The 14,739-nt window shown below is 45.6% G+C and overlaps 1 long non-coding RNA gene across 1 annotated transcript in view; it reads left to right on the top strand.

Annotated features, from left to right (window-relative positions):
* Positions 1-385: 385 nt before the first annotated feature.
* LOC109273028 (uncharacterized) overlaps positions 386-14,739 on the top strand; it is a 91,688-nt gene continuing 77,334 nt past the window's right edge. The window contains exons 1-2 of the long non-coding RNA XR_002082718.2: positions 386-429; positions 2,493-2,821. This is a non-coding gene — a long non-coding RNA (uncharacterized LOC109273028). The remainder of the gene's footprint in view (positions 430-2,492; positions 2,822-14,739) is intronic.

The following is a 14,739-nucleotide window of genomic DNA, read 5'->3' as shown; positions in this document are numbered from 1 at the left end:
GACGCAGAATTAAACGCAGACGCCGTGGTGCCAAAACAAAATCGTGAAAAGATTTGAAGCCCCCGTTCCCTAGACTCGCAGCCTATCGAACTGGGAACAAGCCCGGCTTTGTTTCATTTCCTGCACTGAACGGGGGTGGAAGAGTCTGGAGCCGCATTGGTTCCGATAGCGGCGCTGACTCGAAGCCAGAGAATTTGAAATTGCTGAAACCCCAGGCAGAATGGAGACAGCAAGATGTGATGGAGAAAAGCCTATATGCGGGGGAAAAAGACATTCTTACCTTGAGTTAGGGATGAGAAGTGGCAGCTTAATACTGAGAACTAGAGAAGCACAAAGAGAGAGGGAAAAAAAAGAAAAGAAAAGAAAAGAAAAGAAAAGAAAAGAAAAAAGAAAAGGTGGTCCAGGTCCAGGCAAAGAAACCAGGCAGAGGTGGGTCTGTCCCTGCCCCGCTTTACCTTGGATATGGGATCAGACAGGTGGGTGGGACTACTGAGAAGCACAGAGGAAATGGGGTCCAGTTGAAAGTGTTCTCCTGTCCAGCCCTTGATTTTGTAGCTGGGGAAGCGAAGGTCCAGCTCAGAAGTCACCTCCCGGAGTCACAGGGGATCTGGGCCGTGGGGACTCTTGGCCCCGTGCTCCCTGCACCTGGTTGCTCTAACAGGAGGTGAGAGCTGGCTTCTCCTGGGTCTCTCCGGGTGCCCCAGGCTGCCTTGCCGTCTCCTTGTTTTGCTTTCTGAGAACAAGTTTTCCGCCTTCTGTTTGGAGCCTCTGATCTTGAACCAGCCTTACCTGAGATTTCTGCTTTTACTGTAACAATAGTGTTGGGATAGCGATATCAACCAGGTCATATTTTCACCGATTATGACTAAAGTGTTTTTCTTCTTTTTTCCCCATCATCCACCCTAAGGGAATTGATGACACTTGTTCTCCAGAGCTGTAGCTGCCAAGATGGCTGGCCTCCAGGTCAGCTGTGAATATGAAGTGCACGGTGTGTTTGTGGGAGGGTCACAGAAGGCCAGGGGAGGAACAGAATGGAGGCCACAGTGGGGGCAGGGGTTAAGAATCATTGCACTGCCAGGGGTCGGTGTCTGAGCCACCTGTGTCCTGGGATCTGGCTGAGACCAGCCCCATGAACTATAGATATCCCCACAACGGTGTTCCCGAGACCTTGGCGGGTCCGGAGCCTGGTTTCTACTCTTGTACTGAGCCTCTCTCCCCAGCGAGCCACCAGGCCAGGGGAATGGGATCTCCCCTGCTCTGTTCCACCCCTCTCCGCACTCACCCTCCTGAAAGGGGCACCTCTGTATAGAAGACCAGCCCGTCCCAGGAAGGAACCCTTCCTTAGTCCAAAGAGCTGAGGCTGTGGGTTTTTGAGCAGTGACCGTGTTAGCCACTGACTTCGTCACTGTCGACCCCGTTGCAAAGGAGCACTTTAATGGCCATTAAAGCCAAATTTCTAATCTCCTCAGGTTCAAATGACAACTCTTCCCTCTGTTATCTTTTGCCAAGAAAACTTTGGATAATGAATCTCCTTTATGGGGGGGGGGTTGTGAAACGAATTGGGGTACATTTGTGCAGGAGAAGACTTTGTAGTTGCTAACAAGAATGGGACAACTCTATGGAAAGAAAAGATAGCTATGATATTGCTCCCTATTCTTTTACTTTGTTAGGTGAAAAAAGCCAGCTGTAGAACTGCATGAATTGTGTGATTCCATTTTTATTACATAATGAGCGTGTATGTGTCTGGAAAGCCATATACCAGACTGTTAACGGTAGTTATCTTGGGGGAGTGGAGCTTAGGAACTTGTAATTTTTACTTTATGTATCTTTGTTCCCTCTCTCTCTTGAGCATCAGCAGCTTGTTTCAATGGGAAAAAATCTCTTTTTAATATGGCAGTAAATATACCGTCAGTCAAAAATGGCAGGAGTTCATGGTAAGAGCTTTTTTGTGTATGTGGGAAGAACGTGAGGATAAGCGGTCAGGACACCTGACTTTTCTCTTCACCAGGCGTCTTACCTCTTTTTGGGGCCATGGACCTTTTTGACAGTCTGATGAAGTCTTTGGACCCCTTCTCAGCCCAATGCTTTAAATATAGAAAATGAAATATATATAAATTACAAAGGAAGCCAAATACATTGAAATACAGTCATTAAAACATTAAAAAACGAAATTTGTGGGATGGTAATATATGTGCATCTTAATTAATGCATTAATGTACAAAATCTAGCTGAAGGTCTAATAACTCCTATAATTTAGCGTTAGTTGAGCACATGTGATATTTTAGGAAATCTGTAATGAGTGAACGTTACATGAAAATATCACTGATTGCCGTTAGTGGTAGAGTCAGATATGCTAATACTACGATGGTTTGTCGCTTTCCTTCCTAAGTGAATGAGATGCTAAATTACAGTTAGGGATAGTGAAAATAAAGAGGCATTTTTCTTTTCCCCTTCCCCATCCAGTACCACAGACTCGTGTTTGAATTTTCCAGGCGGAGAACCAATGCTCTCAACTAGCTGTGAGACACTGAGTGATACTATTCCGTCCCCGGGTCCCAGGCTCCTCATCTGTGACAGGAAGAGCTTAGCTATGGCAAGTGCATAGTCCCCTGTGCGCTCGCTGTAACCAATTCAGAGCGACCTGGTGACGCGTGTCGAAGACGTTGCTGAGATCGCCCCTGAGATCGGTTGGAAAGGATACCACGAGTGATTGGCGAGGTCTGCCACGAACAGATGAGAGAGAGAAAGAGGGGTATGCGTGGTGCAAATTTCCATTCTTGGACTAGATGAGCCTGTGGTCCCTTCCAGCTCTGATATTCTAGTAAGTCTGAAATTACTTATTCTCTTCCGACTCTCGTGGAAAATATGTGCTGTGTGACAACAGCAGGAACAGCACGAGGAATGTTAGTGCTTCCTGAGGGTGTGTGTGTGTGGGGGGGGGGGGCATTGTTACCGCTCTGCCCCCGTAGACCACGTCTTGGGATAGACTTTTCACTAAATGAAGTTGTAAGCATTGCCTCCAGTTTCAATGCTAAAATGGGTACTGGGGACAAATTGTCTAGAAAGAAAACAAGAATTAGTAAACACAGCCTTACAAATGAGCCATCTGGAGATTTATTTACATAAGAAAAGAGGAAAGCCTTGGTATTTTCAGGCTGGGGTTTGTTTCTCTAGCAAGTAGCCCCAGGGGAGTATTTATCCTGAAGACACATTGAGCTTTTTAGCAAAGATTGCTGAAAGCAGGAACGAGGGATGCTCATTTGGTTCGTTAGTTGGGGACTGGGTAGGAGGAGAAGAGACAGAGTAGGAGTCACCAAAAAAAAAAAAAAAAGTTTTTGAATGAATTTTAGCAGATGGGATTTCAAAATAGTTACAATGTGCTCACACCCTGGTTTTGAAATTACACATTATCCCCAAAGTGCCAAATGAGAACAATTTTCCCATAACAAGGTCAAATTTTGGAGGCATTAAGCCATCAGGCAAATGCAGAGGGACTGCAGAATAGCGCTGAGGGCCCCAAACCTTGACACAATTTGCTCAGCTGTGGGAAGAGTGGTCTTTCCACCCCAGGGAGCCCCCTGGGTGTCAGACCAGCTCTGCAGAACCACTTAACCCCCTCTGCTAGCTTGTCCCTTTTCCCACCGGTCACTCAGGAAGTACACATGGAAACAGTCCTCTCTTCCTAGGGATTCCAGCCACATGACCTGTCTTCCCACCCACCAGGAGTGTTCCTCCATTTGAGCAGGACAACACAGGGTAGATGGGGGGGGGTGGGGAGGAGCCCAGAGGTGACGGAGCTCACCGCGTCCCAGTGCCCATGTTGGAGACCACACAGGCCCAGGTTACATCGCCTGCCATGGTCGCCAAGTGACAGTCTGGATAAAAATAGCCTCGCCGTGTCTGGACAAGCCCTGTTTGGCCAATAAAATACAAATCAATAAGACAACACTTGGACTGACTTTACAGAAAGAGAACTTTCTGCTCCTGGACTGGGCTGGGTTGTAAAGTATCTTACATGTTTGCTCTGGAAATTGTGTAGCTTAGGGCAGCAATTCTGTAGAGAGGCAAGAAGAGGCAAGACTGAAAGGGCTGAGCAGGTCTCCTGCCCCAGGGCTCCTAGAGTCAGAAACAGCTGCGAGGAGAGGATGGGAAGTGAAGCTTGAAGAGTGAACATAGCTGGAAGGCACCCAGCAATTCAGAGCCATCAGCATAGAAGATAATTACCTGCTGACAGGTCTCTGATGTGTACCTGGATGTGCGTGTGCACACGCGCGCACACACACACACACACACACGTGCAGGCTCTGGTTAACCATGTCTTCACAGGCAACTTGGGGGCATACTCCATATTCCATACCTGGGCAAGAAGGGGAAGGGCTCATAAATAAAGATCCAGAACGCTTAAACATTGTACCGTGAACAAATCTGCAACTGAACTTGAAAATGTCAGAGGGGCAAGGAGGAACAGAATTTGAAATGTGGGAAGTTTCTGGAAGAGGTAGGTTGAGAGCAGTGCTCTGGGCCAGTGCCTGGCTTGAAGGAGACGTTTCTGTAAAGATTGTAAAGGATCAATTGGCCAACTGCTTGAAGGGAATTATAAGAAGAAAACCAGCCGATATAGACGGCAAATATGTGGCCAGGCTCTGGGACTAAGGGCCTTCGCCCTTGAACCTCCATGGTTCATCTCACGGGAGGCACTGTTTGTGAATCCATTTTTAAGATGAGCATTTTGAGGCTGAGAGAGGGTAAAGTAAATTGCCTGAGGCTATAGAGGAAGACTGGGATTTAAACCTACCTAGCCTGATTCCATAACCTGCCTTCTTAGCTATTACTTAAGCAAAGGTGACTTTGACCTTATTGAAATGACAAACGGGGGACCACGTGAAGTGGGGGGAGCACTGCAGTAAGAGACCCCAGCTTCTGAAGCTAAGGACCTCCCCAACATTGGGCAAGTCATGGTTATTTTGATATGTTCTTTTTTTTTTTAACGTTTATTTATTTTTTGAGACAGAGAGAGACAGAGCATGAACGGGGGAGGGTCAGAGAGAGAGGGAGACACAGAATCTGAAACAGGCTCCAGGCTCTGAGCTGTCAGCACAGCTCGAACTCACGGACCACGAGATCATGACCTGAGCTGAAGTCGGCCGCTTAACCGACTGAGCCACCCAGGCACCCTGATATGTTCTTCTTGATATCATCATAATCGTTGTGATTTATCGTTACCAATATGTGGAATTGGGTGATAAGGTTGTAGCATTTTGGATTTTGTTTTTCATATTCTTAGGTATTTATGGGGCTCTGAAAGTGAGTTCACACCATAGTGAACAATAGTGAAATTGTGAATAGAGAATTTGGCAGGTGCCCCCAGACCAGTACATTGCGTATCCAATGTGGACGATATGCACGTCCTAAATTTAGGACACTTCTAAATGAATTTGTATGCTGCTGTTATGATATCATACGCGTGTATTTGAAAACAGTGACATATACGTGAAGGAGACAAGATTATTTAAGACACAGATCATGCTTCCTGGGCAAGCGTGGTTACGAAGGTATGTTTCAATCCTAAAACGAGAGAGGAATGGTTGCTTTTCAAGTAACACAAGGAACACCGAATGGAGCTCTTGACTTTCTGTGTTATCCAACATCATACCATACGTCCAGTATGACTCATTCAAGGACAAAAGGAGGGCTCCAGGAAATGGCAGTCCAACTTGACCATTAAGAGCGTCAGGCTAAGAGTCTCTCAGGTGAGGTAACGGATATGACTTGTTCCATCAAAGTCATTCCAGAAGACGTGGCTTCAGAGTCAGGCGAGCAAAGGCATAAGCTCAGCACCCTGTTTTCCACTTCCAGTTCCCATCATTGAAAGCCTCCACTGCTTCCTTTATGATGGCGGTTGGGGGAAATGTGATCTTGGGAGAAATGAAGCTTGCAGCCCTACTGATGAGTTACATAGATGCTTTCTCCCCAGGCTCCCACCTCCAAAAGCAGAATTGGCTCTGCTTAAGTCACTCTTGCTCTCTCAGCCCTGATGCCGGGAGCAGCAAATTCCACAGGCACTCGGTAGGATTTTATCTGATTGTCCCTCTCGGGCACTGACACAGTGTAACTCATTGCTGATGGAAATGAAAGGTAATGTAATACCGATATTTTGCTACTTTTCCATGAAAGCCCATAAGTGAGGATCATGCTTGTTTTCCATTCATCTTTTTCTCTTCCTGAAATTTGCAAAGTTTAACCGGAACGCATTTGTGTTCTCTGTCGTTTTGGAACTGGTAGTGCTGGAATTTTCTAACATTCCTGGTGTTTTCAACTTGAGTGCCAAATAGATTTCTTTCTCCCTAGAAATGAATTAGCTCTTGGAGTTGCAGATACAGAGACCGGCGCTGCTGGGTCTGCCTATATCTTGAAACGCAAGGACCTACCGGGGGGAAGGCAGAGGCGTTTGGTGGTTTCCTCTCACTTCTACTGGTGTGCGAGTGAGATTACATTATGGGTGACAATTCTGTCTTCCTTTGCAAGGACAACATCGTGCATTTTGCTGAGCTTTCAAAGAGAGCGCGAGCGGCAAAGATTCGATAATTATTGTGAGTAGAATCTAGTAGGCTTACAGTTCCAACTTGTTTTGGGGCTCAACTTCTGGAAGGCAGCCTACAAAAATAGCAATTTACAGCGGGGGGGAAGCAGGTCCCGAGGCATTGGGTCGGGGCAGACATTAGTTCCATTTAGGGTTTAAACCAGCCCACAGTTAATTGTAGGTCTCTTGCATTAGCTTGTAGGAGCAGTAAAAGCATGTAATTTGAGCTAATCTGATGGGCAAGTGAACTGGGTACTTCGTGCCAAGTGAGACCGTGAAACAAAAGGACACATGTGTTTTCAGGAAAAGACACACACACACACACACACACACACACAAAACCAACACAACATAGTTTCAACTGTTGCACACGTGAAACTCTGGAGAATTCTTTGGAAGGTTTGCCATTTTAGAAAAGAACCTTTAGGGTACAGTGGATGAAACTTGGGAGCTCAGGGCCTCTCAGCTGGGCAGTGAAGCCTGTGGTCCCGGATAATCTGGGGGCAGCCTTCCGAGGAGAAGTTTTGCTTCAACGGATTATCGAGGTCTTTGTTAGAAAACCCCTCTATCTTGTGGGTCTTTGCACGATTCCACCTGACTGTACCTTAGAATCAGGTCCCGTCCCTATCAATTCTGATTTACTTACTTTGGGGCGAGGCTCAGGAGTCCTGGCCTTCTGGAAGCAGCCCCAGAGGAATGCGATGCGATGATTGTAGTTAGGATTAGGAACCCCTGATCTAATAGCAGATATGGCTTAAGGAGGGTGGGTTCATGGACATAATTTCAGCTACCTGAGAGGGAAGTGACACAAGGCCAGCTGTGAGGGTACAAATGGATTTTGGGCATTTTGCAGTGATGCCGTCTTATTGGTCCGTGTGGTAGGATTTATGTTCCCGAGGAGTTAATGCACTCGTGGTTCTTCTAATGTCATTCATCCGGAGACAACTTCCTCAAAGCATAAATGTAACGTGACCTTAAATCAGACTGCTCTGATGGGCTCCACCCAAGAGCAAGCCTTCCAAAGGAGATGATTCTGGACCTTCTTTGTTCAATCCTGAGCCTCAAATGGGGCTTTATTATTTTCTTGTCAGGGCTGCCCTCCTGGGGTCCAAGGTGTGAGTACCTGTTGGTAAGCAGGTTTTAGGTTAGTAAAACAGTTAGGTAGTCTAATCACTCAAGACAGAAATTATGCACTTCAGCAAAAAGGTATTAAACCCCTAGTTGAAAAATCAGTTAAATCAGTAGTCAGTATGTTTTGAATACACTTTGCTAACTTAACTCAATTTTTAGTGTAAGAATTTGTGTGAAAATAAGGCATCTTCAGGGCACCTGGGTGGCTTAGTTTGTTGAGCATCCAACTTCGGCTCAGGTCATGATCTCACAGTTTATGGGTTCGAGCCCCCCGTCGGGCTCTGTGGCTGCCAGCTCAGAGCCTGGAGCCTGCTTCGGATTCTGTGTCTCCCTCTCTCTCTGCCTCTCTCTCAAAAATAAATAAACGTTAAAGAAAATTAAAATCAGCCATCTTGATTTTACTATTCAAAGAAAAATTGCGTAAGGGTAAAAAAATTTAATGCCCAAAATGTGCCCTTTGGGTTGAACCGCAGGACTAGAATCCTCAAAAATTAGAGGCAGAAAATTAAATAGTAGCTCAAACATAAGCTAGTCTATATCTTGAAAATGAAAAAGTGTTGAACATCTTACAGAGTTAATAGGGCTCGTCAAAAAAAGACCCTAAAAAAGGCAGTCTTCTCTGTTGCAGACTAAATATTAATCTCACATCAGGGAAGCAATGGGTATGTTGTTTTATGCTCTAGATGTTTATATGGAAAGTGGAAATTGAATCAGTAAGTCATGTGCAAACTTACCGGTTGTGATCTCCCTGGAGAGCAGTGCACGTGGCATCGCTGGTGTCCTCAGGTGTGCTCAGTTAAGGACCTTTGGGCAAACCAGGTGTGGGGGGGGTGGAGTGCCAAAACAACTTCTGAGCAGACATTTAAAGCATGTAAAATATGTATACAACATTCGTATACAGGCAGGAGCTCTGTGAGTCAGCAGCTGATAATTTTGTGCGTGTTTTCATCTACATGACTTTCCCAGAGGGATCTGAACAGTTGGCCTAAGGGGGCTCCATTCCAGGGCCTAAGAATAGTCTTCTCCTCCCTCCCTCACTTAACAAATACCCTCATAGAAGAACGGGCTCGCGTGATTGTAGAGTCGCGCGAGGCCAAAATCTCGGGGGGATGCCGCAGACTGGAGACCCAGGAAAGAGCCAATGCTGTGGCTCCGGTCTGAAGGTCGCCTGCTGACAGAAGCCCTCTTCCTTAGGTCTTTTTTCTATTAACGTCTTCTACTGATTGGGTGAGGCCCACCACATTAATCAGCCTTGCTCAAAGTCTACCGATTTAAATGCTAATCTCATCTACAAAATACCTTCACAGAAACACCTAGGATAACGCTTGACCAAATATCTCGGTATTACAGGTGTAGAAAGGTTGACGAATCAAATTAACCATCATAGACAGAGTCCTTGCGTGTGAGATGTGAGTAGGATTCTGAGTGGTGGGCTTGTTGGCTCCCACCCTCTGTCGTCCCCAGAGGGCGCTTGGGGTCCAACCAGTTTGTCAGGTGGGGGTTACCAGGCGAGGCTCCATAGTCAAGGGGAGGAGCTTCTGACCTCCCTCACATACGATTTCCTTCCAAGAGATGGGACAGAAATTTACTGAGGAGATTAACAGTACACGTGTGGAGTTCAGAAAGCAGAACGATCCTCTTGTGTTGTTTTGATGGCACAGAAAATTATTCTCATCACCAAGGTTATAACGGAACCACGTTTTGACTCTGCGAAAACGTTGTTATCTCCTTTCTCTGCATCTTGACCGTGGGGGATGGGGGTCTGTGACGGCTGTCGTTTTAGCATAAATGGGACAGGCAATAGGGCAGTTGGTGGTTTCCGTGTAAGTTGACGAATGGAGTCGTTTCGCACAAAATTTGTATGATTGACTTAATTTTTTCCCTAAGAACTGTGTGATGATATCTCAACAACTTGGGAACACAGAGGAAGAAAAAATGATTAGGCCCACCAGGTGAGCACAGTGATTTCTGCTTTCATGTGGACCCTTCTGCTTTTTAATATACATATATTTGCTTGCATGCTTATTATAACGTACATGTATTTTTACCCTTTCCCCATTAACATTGTATTGTAAGTGCATTTCCATGTCTTTTATGGTCAGTTTTTATGGAGACATAACGTTCCATCAAAGGATGTAGCATAATTTAATTAACCGATCCCTATTGTTGCTTGTTGAGGTTGGTCCCGGTCTTTTGCTGATACAAATCATCTTGCAGTGGTTTGTTTTTCTTTAGTATAAATTCCTGAAAACAGGCTCATTGAGCCAAAGGACATTTTATGGCACTTGATGCATACACTGCTTTGGTTGGATTTGATTGGATTCTTTGTACTTTTCTCCTTTTTGTGTTTCTTTGATAATGACCTTCCATTACCCCTCCACCCCACCCCCCCCACCCCGCACCCCCGCACCCCCACCCCGGTTTCCAGCAACGACCTCTGCAGCCAAGGTGACTCTGAGGTGGCCATCAGAACTTCAGTTCCTGCAGTCTTATTGCTGACAAGAATATTCTTCAAGGCTAAAAATGTCCATACCCAGTCCTAGCTTGAGGGAGATTTATAGCTTGGAGCCTCTGAGTACGATCTCTGCAGCCATTTTTCAGCCGAGAGTGGAAAAAGCCCACATTTCACACTTAAAAAGCAATTTGGGATTTATTTTTGGTTCTTTGATAATTCAGGGAGACTTTGAAATGCTTGACATCTTGCTGCCTCTCACCATAATTGAAAAGGAGCTCCAGGTTGAGAAGTTTAGGGAACAGTGGAACTTGAAGCAAACATTTGAGAAGGCGGAAGTTAAGGGTGCCAGTATCTCTTTAAAAAGCAGCTTATTTTTGTTTTTTTATTTTTTGTTGCAATATTTGGAGTTTCATATTGGGCATCCCTGCTGTATTTCGCTTGGTGGAGTCTGATAGAGGTGCTTCAGGTCTTGTCTCAGTACAAGAAGCGATGCATTTAAAGAGGTAAGTTAAAAAGCCAGTGTTAGGCGTGGTGCTAGACTTAAGTATGAGGAGTGAATTACTTCTATTTGGGGAAAGGTGTTTAAACCTGAACCCAATAACTTTTGAACATCTCACATAAATGGACTCCTACACGACGTGGCCTTTGGTGACCTTCTTTCACTTACCGTGGGTCTCTGACGTTAAACCCACGTCGTAGCACGCGTCCAGCCTTTGCCCCTCTTTATAGCTGAATAATCGTCCGTTGTATCGATATGCCCCATTTTCTTTCTCCATTCATCAGTTGATGGACATTTGGGCCGCTTTCACTTTGGGGGCTATTACGAGCAGTGTAAATATTCGTGAGTGTTCACGAGAGTCCATAAGTATTCACGTGCAAGCCTCGGGTGGATGTCTGTGTTCATTTCTCTTGGATACGTGCCTAGGGGTGAAATCGCTGAGTCATATGGGGACTGCATGGCCAGCTTTTTAAGAAACTGCCATATGTCTTTGCAGTTCACCCTAGAGATGGGCAGGGTTGTGCTTAGGCCTGCCCGTGTCCGCGTGGGTGATGGGAGTGACCCTGATCGAGCATCAGAGAGTAAAATGGAAGAGAGGAGTGCCTCAGACTAAGGAAGTTTTAATGAGGATGTTTTTGTTTTTTCTTTTTCGTAATAATTTGCCCATTCAGAACAGTCTTCAGTTGTGAAGCGTACTGACTTGTGTGGTAGTGATGTTGTAGGAGGGATCTGCGAGGTTTGGTGTGATCCATTTATAAAGCTTCCTATCATGCCAAATGCCTAATTGAGTTTTTAGGAATGCGTCTTTGCGTCAGAAAGCAAAGACCGTACCCCGCACACCCACAAGCTTTCCAAATAAATATCCTGTTTGGGCCTTCTGATAAAAATAATCTTGGCGTCTGCCTTCAGTTCAAGGTACCAGCGGTGCTTCCCTGCGACCCAACGAGGGGACCCGTCAGTTCACCGCATGTTTGACCTCTGCCTGAATTCTGTCGCATATGTGAAGGTTATAATGAAGTTGGTTGGTTTCATGCAAAGCCCCTTTAACAACATGGGAGGCAGTGTTTGGGGAACATTGCTGAAATTGACATTTGATAAATTGGGAAGATCTACGATAAGTGTGTTAATGTTACTGTCGGAGGCTTCATTTTTTCACTTTTAAATGTCTGAACATGAATACCTTAGGAATTTGAGATTAGCCTTGGTATTAAGCTTAAAATGGTTAATTCACACGAACGTTGGCCATGAGGATTCCTTTTCCTCTTCGTTAGTAGAAAGACGATATTAGCTTGTGTAATTATATCCCTAGGTGGCATTAACCACAGAATTGAAGGTTTGGCTTCCTTCTGGCAAACAAACCTCCGTTTCTGACTTGACGCTCGCACAGCTCACTTGTATAATCACGCTACATGTGAGGGTGGAAATTAGATCTAGGGTTGCTGATTTAAATTCCATGAGCTGAGTTTTCCTGTGCCAGCCCAGAAAAATCTTAACATTGCTGAAGTGTTCATTTTTTTTTTTTTTTTTTTTTTGTGGCTTCTACAGACCCTGTAAATGATCCAGGAGGGCAGATTTGGGTATATTACCCCACAAGTTCTAATTATGGACGTAATGATTGGTGAACATTTAAAGCAAAAGCCTAAATGCTAAACGTGGACCTTCTTGTTTTTACATGAAAAGGTCAGCAACCCAGTGTCAACAGTTTTAGACAGCTTGGGTTATACCTCTAAGAAATAATCAAAGTCAGCAAGAAAAAACAAACCCAGACCATTCCGCTGCTCATAAATGAAGGAATCCGGTTATCTTCCGTGTTGTAACTGACACGACCTGACATGCTCATTTTTTTTTTTTTTTTTTTTTAGTCTTTGGGTTTTGAATAATTGCTTCTTGCAGAAAGCCTATATTTTCTGTACTCTGTGGTTGCCAAGTTGTACTTGACTTTTAAAAGAGAGTCAAAGGAACGTATCCTTGTGAGAAATTGCTGCTTTGTGGAGTACAAATGAGAGGTTTCATGATCTTTGAAGCTAGGAAGGCCAAATCCGGCTCAGAAACCCCATCGCCAGGCTGCATTTTATATTCTCTGTTGCTCTACTGTCCTTTTGCTGGAAGTAGGGGAAAAAAGATGTCATGGAGAGTAAGGGTCCAGCTAAGTGATTCTCCATCTGGTTCAGAATGTAGAAAGTTGTCTCCGACCGTTGTGGTCCAGAAGTTGGGCTGGATGGCAGCTTGCTCCAGACCTAGACCAGTGGGCCTCAACCGGGGACAGTTTTGTCCCCGAGGGGACAGTGGGCAATGTCTGGAGACCTTTTGGTGGTCGTAACTGGTGGGGAGTGGGCAACTATAGTTAGCGGATAGAGGCCAGGAGTTGCTGCTATGCATTCTATACTGCACAGGACAGCCCCCTGCCCCCACGACAAAGGAATATTCTGCCCCAAGTCAATGGTGCCCGGTGGAGAAATGCTGACCTGGAAGGTCGCTCTTTCTAATAGGTAGGTAGGTAGGTAGGTAGGTAGATTTATGAGTATATATATAATTTATTTATTTTGAAAGAGAGAGAGCGAGAGCACATGTACAAGTGGGTGAGGAGCACAGAGAGAGGAAGAGAGAGAATCCCAAGCATGCTCCACACTGTCTAGCAGAGCCCGACGTGGGGCTCGATCCCACGGACCTCGGGATCATGGCCTGAGCCGAAATCAAGAGACGCTCAACTGACAGAGCCACCCAGGCGCCCCTGGAGGGGTGGCTCTTCATACCAGATGTGAAGTTTCCTACTCCACTCTTCACAGCGGGGGGCGGAGAACAGAAAGGAGACCCAGTGCCTTCCTTCCAACAAAATGTTCTCTTTATTTGGCACCTCATTTCTTGGGGCCTCTCTTAAAGACAGCGTTGGAATTGTAGGAAGCAGGAAGCAAGCACCCCTACCTGTAGGAGGGCTATGGAGCCAGTGCAAACACACAGCTTCTTCCCACACTGCTCGGTAAGCCATCGGCAAGATCCTGCAGGCCTGGACTTATTTTCCTTCTTTCCTTCTTTCTTTTTTTTTTTTGTCAAGTGTTTCATAAAATGCTTTTGTCCCAGGTTAACTTTCCGCTTCTTTGTTGTTAAAAAGAAAAAAAAAAAAGGTTTCTCGGAAGGGAAACACTTTGACAAACAGATTAGAAAGTTGTCCAAAGTCACCAGAACTGCTGGTCTGCGTGGAACCTTGCTGACATGTGAGTATTCTTGCTCAACCACATCTCCAGTCAAACAAAACCACTTCCATTGGCTCTCTAGAATCAAAATGTCTAAGCGTTCTGGGGGCTGACCGTGGCCTGCGAAACGGTGTATAAGCCAAGGTTGTCCACTCCCTGGCCTCTGAGGCCCCTTCCCACTGTGTGAGCACCGCTGATTCTTGGGGCAGCTCGAGGCAGGAAGAAAGTGAACAAAAGACATTTGTACTGAGACGTTTATGTTTTAGCTGACTTTCCTCCTTTGCTTGTTCACTCGAGAGAGAATGACACGAGTGGAAGGGGTGATACCCACCATGGTTGTTTCAGAAATTGCGGGTGGTGATGGTCGGGTGGGGTGGAAGTCTTGGGATCCGGAGCTCTTTCCCTCCGTAACACACGCAAAGTGAGCCGGCCCTCCTTCCCACCTTCCCACTGTAAGCAAACGTTTATTGCACTACCCAGCACTAATCACCCTGAAGAATGGGAAACTGAGCTAAGCGTGTTTTCTGCCCTGTGCTTGGTTAGGAGTATCTTAGTTAATGTTCAAAAACAACCCTAGGAGTGGAGAACGTTTGTTATCTTCGTTTTGCCGATGAGGAAACTGAGGCGTAAGAAATGAAATGATCTGTTGCAGGTTACAAAAGTAGTAAGTAACTATGTGAAAATCTGAACTTAGGCGGACGCCTTTGTGTTTTCTGGATTCTGCCACACAGTAGGAGCTCAACAAACGTCCCTGAGCTGGAATTTTGTCCACATAGGAAGTGAAGGCATATATATGCATATCACTTAGAGTTTCGACTCCACGTGCTAAGCACACCAACAGTCAAATCTCGGGGATCTATAGCACGTATGAGGTGGTCAAGGA

This window comes from Panthera pardus, unplaced genomic scaffold (genome assembly GCF_024362965.1).
Source record: "Panthera pardus isolate Hobbes unplaced genomic scaffold, ASM2436296v1 HiC_scaffold_22, whole genome shotgun sequence".
In the NCBI taxonomy this organism is placed as follows: domain Eukaryota; kingdom Metazoa; phylum Chordata; class Mammalia; order Carnivora; family Felidae; genus Panthera; species Panthera pardus.
The sequence above is the reverse complement of the archived record's forward strand: the minus strand, read 5'-3'. Positions and strand labels throughout refer to the sequence as shown.